At 44.5% G+C, this 8,845-nt stretch overlaps 1 long non-coding RNA gene across 2 annotated transcripts; it reads left to right on the forward strand.

Moving 5' to 3' along the window:
- Positions 1 to 4,201: 4,201 nt before the first annotated feature.
- Positions 4,202 to 8,531, forward strand: LOC131924323 (uncharacterized). Of its 2 annotated transcripts, XR_009382854.1 has the most exons (3): positions 4,202 to 4,331; positions 6,115 to 6,248; positions 7,971 to 8,531. It is a non-coding gene; the product is annotated as an uncharacterized LOC131924323 (long non-coding RNA). The 2 variants fall into 2 exon arrangements; XR_009382853.1 differs by lacking the exon at positions 7,971 to 8,531 and having other exon boundaries at positions 6,115 to 6,328.
- The last annotated feature ends 314 nt before the right edge of the window (positions 8,532 to 8,845 follow it).

Below are 8,845 nucleotides of genomic sequence, written 5' to 3' on the forward strand. Positions count from 1 at the left end.
AAGATGCTAGAGTGATTTTATCACATAACTCAGCTTGACCAGTGATGTCACATTTTGCCACCTAACCACAGTACAGTGCCTCTGCTGTCTGTGTCTCTAGGTGTTCTTTGAATTAAACTGAAGGTTGTGTTTGTGCGAGTGTGGAGTCCTCCTTTGACGATCATGCTTTGCTTAGCTTTGTTTTTGAGGCAAGGTCTCTCTCGGAATGTAGAACCTCCTATTTTTACTATGGCTGCTGTCCAGCAGGCTCTGGGGATCTGCCTGTCTCTGCTTCAGCAGCAGGGATTACAGATGTGAGTTTTTAGGGTTTTACATGGGTGCTGGGGAGCTGAGCTCAGGTCTCCATGTCCCCACAGTGAGCAAGTTACCCACCAGATCCTCTGCCCAGCCTCAAAATGGAAGGTTTTGATGGAGAAACACTTCTTTAGGCCTCATGACTTCTGGGGAGAGGGAACATTACTATGTCCCTTTTCTAGGAGAGGGACTGGAAGAACAGATGTATGGCTGGAGACCCCATAGCTCCCGAGTAAGTGGAGAAACTGGGGTTGAGCCCTGGCATCTGAGGCTCCAGGACCTGTGCTTCTAACTCCATGGTGCATGAAAAGCAAACACTGGTTCTTTGTCATGTCCTTGCCATGAGGTGGATTTTAACTCTATGCCTGCAAGCTGTTTCTAAAAGAGTCCCCAGGAGGTTGTAGTGAAGGCTTGCTGAGCACTGAGAACAATGTTATTGGAGGCTGGAGGATGTCTGAACAGACCGATTGTGCATGGAGAACCAGATGTGATGGCTCATGTCTTTAATCCCATCACTCGGGGATTTGAAGAAGGAAGATCAAGAGTTCAAGGTCAGCCCGAGCTACATAGTGGGATCTTGCCTCAAAAATAAACAGGCCAAAAAGGGACATGTTGATGTTGGAAAGAGGGAACACAGGAGGGAGGGGCCCTGAAGAAGGGGATACCTGCTGGCAGATGTTGAAGGTACCAATTTGCTTTTTTCTGGTAGATTATAATACAAGGGAGATGAACTAAAGAAAAATGTTCAGAACTTTTATTTTTCATACTAGAGGAAACATGAAGAACTTGGGACAATTTTTTTTTTAATATCCAACAAAACAATTTCAAAGCAAGAAACAATCTGAGGGCAAAGACATACTGTCTCCCTGAAAAGCCTAGTTTCCAGACAGACTTTAAGGCTCCAAGACCCTTCTATATTTTATTTGCAAGTGGAGTGGGAGCTTATTTTACAGAATATTTGGCTTAGGTATTAGGCATAGGGATTAATAGAAGAGGGGCATTCGGGGAAGGAATACAACATACCTAGCGGTGGGTGTGGCTTTCTCAAGGGAGAGTCTCAACTAAGTTTCTGTACAATGTGTATGTGTAGGATTTGGGTGGCTCTCAAGTTATATCTCCAAAGGTTGCTAAGAAACCTACCCCTCCTCTCTGTCACCAGTGCTCAGATGTAGTCTCTGAAAAGGTTAAAAGTTAATGGATTTTCTTTTGTAAATAAAAAGTTATAAGGTGCCCCCCCTTCATATTGGAAAGCCAACAATATTGTCATTGTGCCCAGTAAGATCGCTAAATACACCATGCCACAGCCCCTTCCACCCATCCAAAAGGCTTTCAAAGATTGGTATCAGTGTCCTGGAAGAGCTTGCTCTCAGCCCAGTGTAGAGTCTCTCAGGAAGAAGTGGGAGCCTGTTTTTATAGAGTGGTCCCAACCTCTGAGATTCCCAGAAAGCCCATGGCATTTTAAAGAGAGTATCAGCAGAAGCTCTGTCATCTTTGACAGACAGGGATGAGACATTACAAAATGTTAGGTACCTTTGGACAGCTGTCTTTAGTCTATCTACCCTGGGCAGTAAGTATGTAAGAGTTAAGTAGCCTATGTGGATGCAGATGACAGCTATTTCTTATGGAGAATGAAGAATGTTCTATAGAGGGGATCTAAGCACCTCAAAGTCCCAGTTCTACGGAGCTTCAGTGGGCTCTAGTCAAGGTATTGGAAATACAAAAAGCTGGGTTCAGGAATGGCCCCTGCCCAGCACCTGCCAGGGGATCCTGTCTCATCCCTTTGGGGGTAGGTATACCATTTGTAGGGTCCCTGTTTTTGTCTCAGCACACAGATTGAGTGAGAGGAAGACAATTGCCATCTGGCTGAAGGGGGGGCGGGGGGACAGCATCCGAGGAGGCTCATCTGAACTTGAACTTGACCTAGATAATGAAATATCAGACTTCAAACCTGGAATGAGGCTTCAGAGGTCCTGGGAAATGGGGAATTTGTTCATCTTCTGTTACATATAGAACCAAAGAGTACACCATGGTTCTTTACAGATAACAATTATTTGACAACTCTCCCGTTAAAAGCAGGAACTGTTTTCCCTTTGCTTGAATCAAGAGTAGACTGTGGATGACAATATGGCTGACTGGAGGTGACTTAGCTCCCAGGGCTTTCCTCAGACTGGACTGGTGACTTCCACCTGCATGTCTTGGAAGCCTGAACTGCCATGTATCAAGTCTGATGATCCCCCAGTAAAGGCCTCAAGAAAGGGCTCTAAGACAGGAGGAGGAAGAGGGTCTGGCAATGCCTGAACACACCATCTACATAGAACCCCATGCCAAACCAGATTCTCACCAAACACCATGCCCAACCCCAGTCAAAGTCCCAGTTTCTTCTGGTGTATATGGTGATTACATCAGAGCTACAGCTTACACTCTGGCCATGGAGGTTGGAGACTAACCATCCAGGTTCTGTCTGAATCTGTGACCCACAGAGAACAGTGTAATAAGAGGACCATTGGTTGGAGAATTGTTTGGTTGCGTGGCAACTGATAACGGGAGTTACCATCACCTCTCTTGTTTTAGTAGAAGTCATTGTCACCACCAGGATGATGGTGATCATGGTGCTAATATTACTATTAACAGCATCTTTTAGCGCCAGAGAAGTTTCTTCTGGTGTATATGGTGATTACATCAGAGCTACAGCTTACACTCTGGCCATGGAGGTTGGAGACAAGGCTAGCAGAGAGCCTTGTATGAAACTTGAGGGAAACACCATTCTCATCTCATCAGAACATTCATTCATTCATTCTGGAAGTGTGCACCTTCTTAAGTGAAGCATATAATAGCATTCATTTATTATAATCTGTTTTGGTTGTAGTTGTTTAGTTTATAAAGGCAATATGTCATGTAGCCTTGAGTGGCCTTGAACTGACTGACTGTGTGAGTGGGAATGACCCTGAACTCCTCATCCTCCTGTCTCAGCTTCCTAAGTGCTGGGATTGCAAGTGTGTACCATATCACCTTATTATAAGCATGTCTGTATTTTATTAGCTCATTTATTTGTCTGTGTGTGGTGTATGCATGAGTGGATAGAGATATCCTCCCTCCCTCCCTCCCTCCCTCTCTCTCTCTCTCTCTCTCTCTCTCTCTCTCTCTCTCTCTCTCATGTGTGTGCGTGTGTGTGTGTGTGTGTGTGTGTGTGTGTGTGTGTGTGTGTGCATGTGTGTTGTATGTAGGTATGTGCATATGCATGTAAGGCTTGGATCAAGTCAGATGTTGCTCCTTAGGCACTATCCACCTCCCCCCATTTTAAATACAGATTATCTCATTGGGTCCTGGGGATGTTCGGCTAGCTGGTCGGTGAGCCCCAGGGACCCTGCAGAAGAGTGGCACCTTTCAAACAGTTGTTTGTCACCTTCTGGTCACAGTAACAGAAATTAGTGAAAGTCGAGGACTTTGAACGTCAACTGAGTGGGTGTGTTTCAGGTTCAAGCTTTTGCTGAGGACATCGAGACCTCTGTGGGCTGAAGTTGTCATTGCCCTTTGGCCTGTGGCCCCTGCTTTCAGCCTTGGCTGCCTTAGTTATCTTAATTAATGTAGAGAATGTCCCCAGGAATGTGTACTTCAAGATATATGACTGTATCATTTTATAAATCTCTTTTCCATTCAAGAGGTGGAAAAAGTTCAGGTTTTCCCAAAGCCTTGGTATTGCCAAAATCTCTCATCCAAGAACATGTGGAGATACTGAGAATTTGGTTCCACTTTGCTTCCTTTCCATCACTGTATGTAGTCAAGCAGGGGTTTACCAACACTCTCTTTCCAAACCAGGGCGAGAGCATGAGACTCACTGGGAATAGACCCGGAATACTGAATTTGATGAGGTCACAGAGAGGTAAAGAGGATTTCTCGCACCCAGACCATATGCTCAGGGAGAGCCTGAGGCCTTAGGCTCCCAAGTGCCTTGTCGGGGTTACATTATAACATCTGGGTCTGAGTAGTTCCAGGGACCCAGCCTTCAGCTCCTGCCGCACAGTTAGCAAACCTTGCCTGTAAGCATGCACGTGGTAAACCTATGAAGTCTGAATGGCACAGAATTTGTCATGACAACTCAATTCTGTTGACTGGCAGGAGAGCAGGCACGGAAGAGTGGGAGTGAGGAAGTATGGCTGTGCCAATGCCCAGTGCGTTTTCTCCTGGCTCCCACTGTCTCTAGCACTGTCACACTAGTTTCAGGTGCCCATTGTCTTCTAACTCGGCACCGCTATTGCTTGTAAGTGATGGGGACTCTGTGGAGTCATGTGCGAACACTGGTCTTGCCTCTTGTCCTTGAACTGGGAGTGAGGTCCTTGATCTAGGTAGGGCCCACAGTTTGCTATGTGCTTGTCAAAGGGCCGTTATCAGGAGCCTCTGAGGTAAGCTTTACACACTGATCTCCATGGGCTCATGCAACGAGGCAGCTTTGATTGCTACCCTAGGTACACACACACACACACACACACACACACACACACACACACACACACACCATGACTCCTCCTCCCACCTCATAATTGTAGATAGGATGAGTAAGACCCATCCTCATGGAATGGTAATGGTTTATGAAGCAATGTGAGAATGAACCCACTCTCTTCATAAGCAGTTGAGTGCTACAGAGCAGTCAGAAGTTACAAAGCGTATTAGCATGCAGTGATGGTTCATTTTTATTATCAACTTGACACCTCATAGAGTCACCTGGGAAGAGGGAGCCTCAACTGAGTAATTGCCTAGACTGAGCATGTCTGAAGGGCATTACTCTGATTGATGATTAATATGGGAGGGCCCAGTCCATTATGGGCAGCACCATCCCTAGGCAGTTGGGCCTGGGCTGTACAAGAAAATGAGCATAATCCTGAGAGTAAGCCAGCAGGCAATGTTCCTCCATGGTTTCTGTTTTGAGCTTGTGCCTTGAGTTCATCTCCTAACTTTCCTTAATGATGGGCTGTGACCTGGATGTGTAAGATGAAATAAAACCTTTTTTTGCTAAGTTGCTCTTGGTCATAGTGTTTTATCACAGCAACACAAAAAGAAAACTAGAGTACATGTTTATTGGCATTCGGTTTGAGATCTAGAACTTTCCAAAATGTTAAAAGCTGAGAAGTTGTTCAGAGATTTCTCAGTGGCACAGAGGACCTACTAGCCAAGGACAATCTATCCCAGTACGTGTTTGAGTCACCCACACCTTCAGCAGCAGCACAGGAACAAGATTTGCTTCTGGGACATTTTGTTTATTACTGTTCTTTTAAATTTACATTTTGTTATTAAACAATTACATTTGGAGATTGTTTAGCAAAGTGTGTTTGCATTTCTAATTGAACATTCCGATAATTATGTTTTCACTTTACTTGGTTTTTAAAGGTTATTATCATTCCTATAAGGTTTCATAAAATGTGGTGGGCCAAAAAGCTTTTACGGCATAAATAAATAAATTTATTCACTTAGGTGTTGATGCTTTCTTGCAATGTTATTTATTAGAAATGACATTTTGCAAAATTGTGGTATGATTTACATCTTTCGAACTGAAGTGAACATAAGGTTCTACTCAGCTGGCAAATGAGGCTAAGAGGTAGAAGCGAACTATAGGCTAGGTGGAAAGGTCTGAGGCTGCGTTTGGGTTTAGTGGATCTGTGATAGATTGGTGATGTCTGCATGGTACCACCAAGAGGGGTGTGTGCATGTGTGTGTGTTTGTGTGTCTAGAGATGTGTTTTGTGGGATAGGTTACCATCATGTGAGTACATATTTGTGACCTGACTTCCATCTTTTCTGCCCCCATCTCTCTTTGTGACAAGTAAAGAAGCATACCACTGAGAAAAGAGAATGTGACTTCCCCAGAATCGCTCTGACAGCCAGTGGCAGAGTCAGACCTGGACCCAGGAGATTTGTCATGACAACAGCTGCTTGCTGACTCCCTGTGGATGACTGAATGAGGTGCTTTCTGTGACAACTTTTGGAAACAAACTCTGTGTGATGACCTGGTGGCCTTGGCAGAACAAACGCTGGTCATTGAATGGCTTTTGCACGAGAATGTTGGTACCTGTATGAATGAGAGCATTGCAGCCTGGGTGGTAGAGATGGTCTGAAAACACATCTTCCTAGCCCTCTATTTTCTCTTTATTTTCCAAATTCCCTGTGGTTTGATTTTACCATTAAACCATTAGCTTAAAATTTTTTTTTAAATGTACCCTGCAGCCCTGTAAAAATTGTGTGGTTCAGTTAATAAATACAATAGAGGGTTTTTGAGTGGAAAGTCAGTTGGGATGGCTGGAAATAAACGGCCTACTTTGGATATACGTAAGCTTTGAGCTGAGCCTTCACCATTAGTCAAAGTCCCCAGAATCTTCAATGTGTCAAGGCTCGGTCACACGCATCCTGGAGACTCGATGGCAGTGAAGAGATACTCCTGACCTCAGGGAATATTATTGGATCAGAGAGAAATAGGGGTGCTTGAATCCCAGAAAAGTTGGAAAGATGAGGATGAAAGACACTGGCTCGTAGACCGATTTTTAATAAAACTGAGCCAAACCCCCAAAGATGTGGCACCGAGGGCAGAAAGGCAGGCAGAGCCCGCGCTCGTCATTTGTAATTTGAATCACTAACTTGAGCACGCACGGGGGTCTGGGGCTGCTGCCTCTAATAGGTTATCACAGGATAGAGTTTAAAATACCACTTGAGTCATAACCTCATCCACTTAGAGATCCAGAAAGGGTTCCCAGGGCTGATCAGGGACCTGATTTGCAAATTACTATAAATTAACGTAGTTATAGCTGGGACATGAATATATGCTTTGAAATGCTCATATCGTACATAATATATGCCGTGTCTTAAGATGATAATAGTGGTAATTTCTGAGATGACTTTTCCTCTAGCTGGCACCTTTCACCCCATGATCCCAAGCCCTTTACAAACACTAATTAATTACATTAATTTTATCATAAAGCTTGCTCATTACTGTACTTTATTCTAAGCCCTTGCCAGCACAGATTTAATGCAGCCCCCTTATTGAAATTCTCTTCTTTGATATCGCTAAGATCTGCTCAGGTTCATGTATGCCTTTATAGGGTTTCTAATTCAACAAAAACTATAATCCAAGCTGTTTTCCTTCCTCATGGGAATTGGTGAAGATGAGGTTGAGTGATGCCCAGACCAACTGTTTTGACCCTCCCTAGGGCCACACGGCATGTTCAGGGTCAGGACGCTGCTATACAGGAACAAGATCCTCCTTCAGGGATATGGTGCTTTGCAGACTCTCTTTATCTTCCTAGAGGCAGAGCTATTGTTTATACAGGTCCTAATGTTCTTATGCAAAGCTGCTCGCTAACAAGGTTTCATTTGGCCAAGTCTATCCTGTGGGAGAGAGGGGTGATGAGCTAGGTCAGTGTCATTATGGCTCCTGACTCACCACCAGGGTGGTATTTTAGGTGAAGACAGTATCCTGCCACATGCAAATAGGTAAGGACATAAGTTCATGATTGAGTTGCCATGGACGCAGACAGGTATGGGACTGGGTGATGTGGGTATGAGAAAAGCTTCTGGATGCTGCCCAGGTCTAATGGTCAGAGAGGCAGGGAAGTAGTCTATGACTTCTCTCTTCACACCAGGTCTATGGTCTGTTCAGTAACCTGGCAACTCCTCTGTTTCTTTCTCTGAAAGATGCCGTGGCCATTTGGCTTATTGTGTCTGCTGGACTCTGAGGTGACAGCAGGATAAAGTAACATATGTGTAGGTGTCCCTCTGAACGGCACAGTGCTAGAAGACAGCTGGACACTGGGGTTAGGAACATGGCTACAAAGTTGGACCAATGTCCTCACTCATTGAAGTTGTCGCTCAGGGAAAGTCACTTATATTTCTGGGACTTCAGTCTCTCCTAGTGACATCCTTGCATCTGACCCATGGATCCAGCCAGCAATTTCATGGACATTGAAATGGCAACAGATGATGGGCCAACGAGATACGTCAGTGAGTAAAGGTGCTCACTACCGAGCCTGCTGACTTGAGTTCAATCCCTAGGCCCACAAAATGGAAGGTGAAAACTGACTTATTAAAATTGTTTTCTGACCTCCACACACACGCCTAAGTAAGTGTAGTTTATTTAAGGTCAATAAGTGACTATAAACTTCTCATATAAATTTCACAATCCAAGAACTAGCTAAAAACCTAAGAAACAAGGAAAGAAACATAAAACCTCACATAACTATACACAGACTGGGAGAAGGAAACAAACCGGCGTGATAAAAACAGTCCCCATTCGGTGGCGCCTTCTCCGATGGCTATGGATACTTCTTGTCATCTTCCATGACGGAAGATGGACACATTTTAGAGTGGAAGGATACCAGAAGCATGGTGTGGATAGCTACAAAAAAGTACGTAGATGAGAAAACCATATAGAAACACTTGCAAGCACACACACACATACAGGTCAAAAGATTCGTGACCTCAGAGCTGTAGACTGTGCCCGTGTACATTTACAGTTCTGTTACACGTGCATCATTGCATGCTATCCTGCTATCAGGGAAGACAGACAGAAG

Source organism: Peromyscus eremicus, chromosome 14 (genome assembly GCF_949786415.1).
Source record: "Peromyscus eremicus chromosome 14, PerEre_H2_v1, whole genome shotgun sequence".
NCBI lineage: Eukaryota > Metazoa > Chordata > Mammalia > Rodentia > Cricetidae > Peromyscus > Peromyscus eremicus.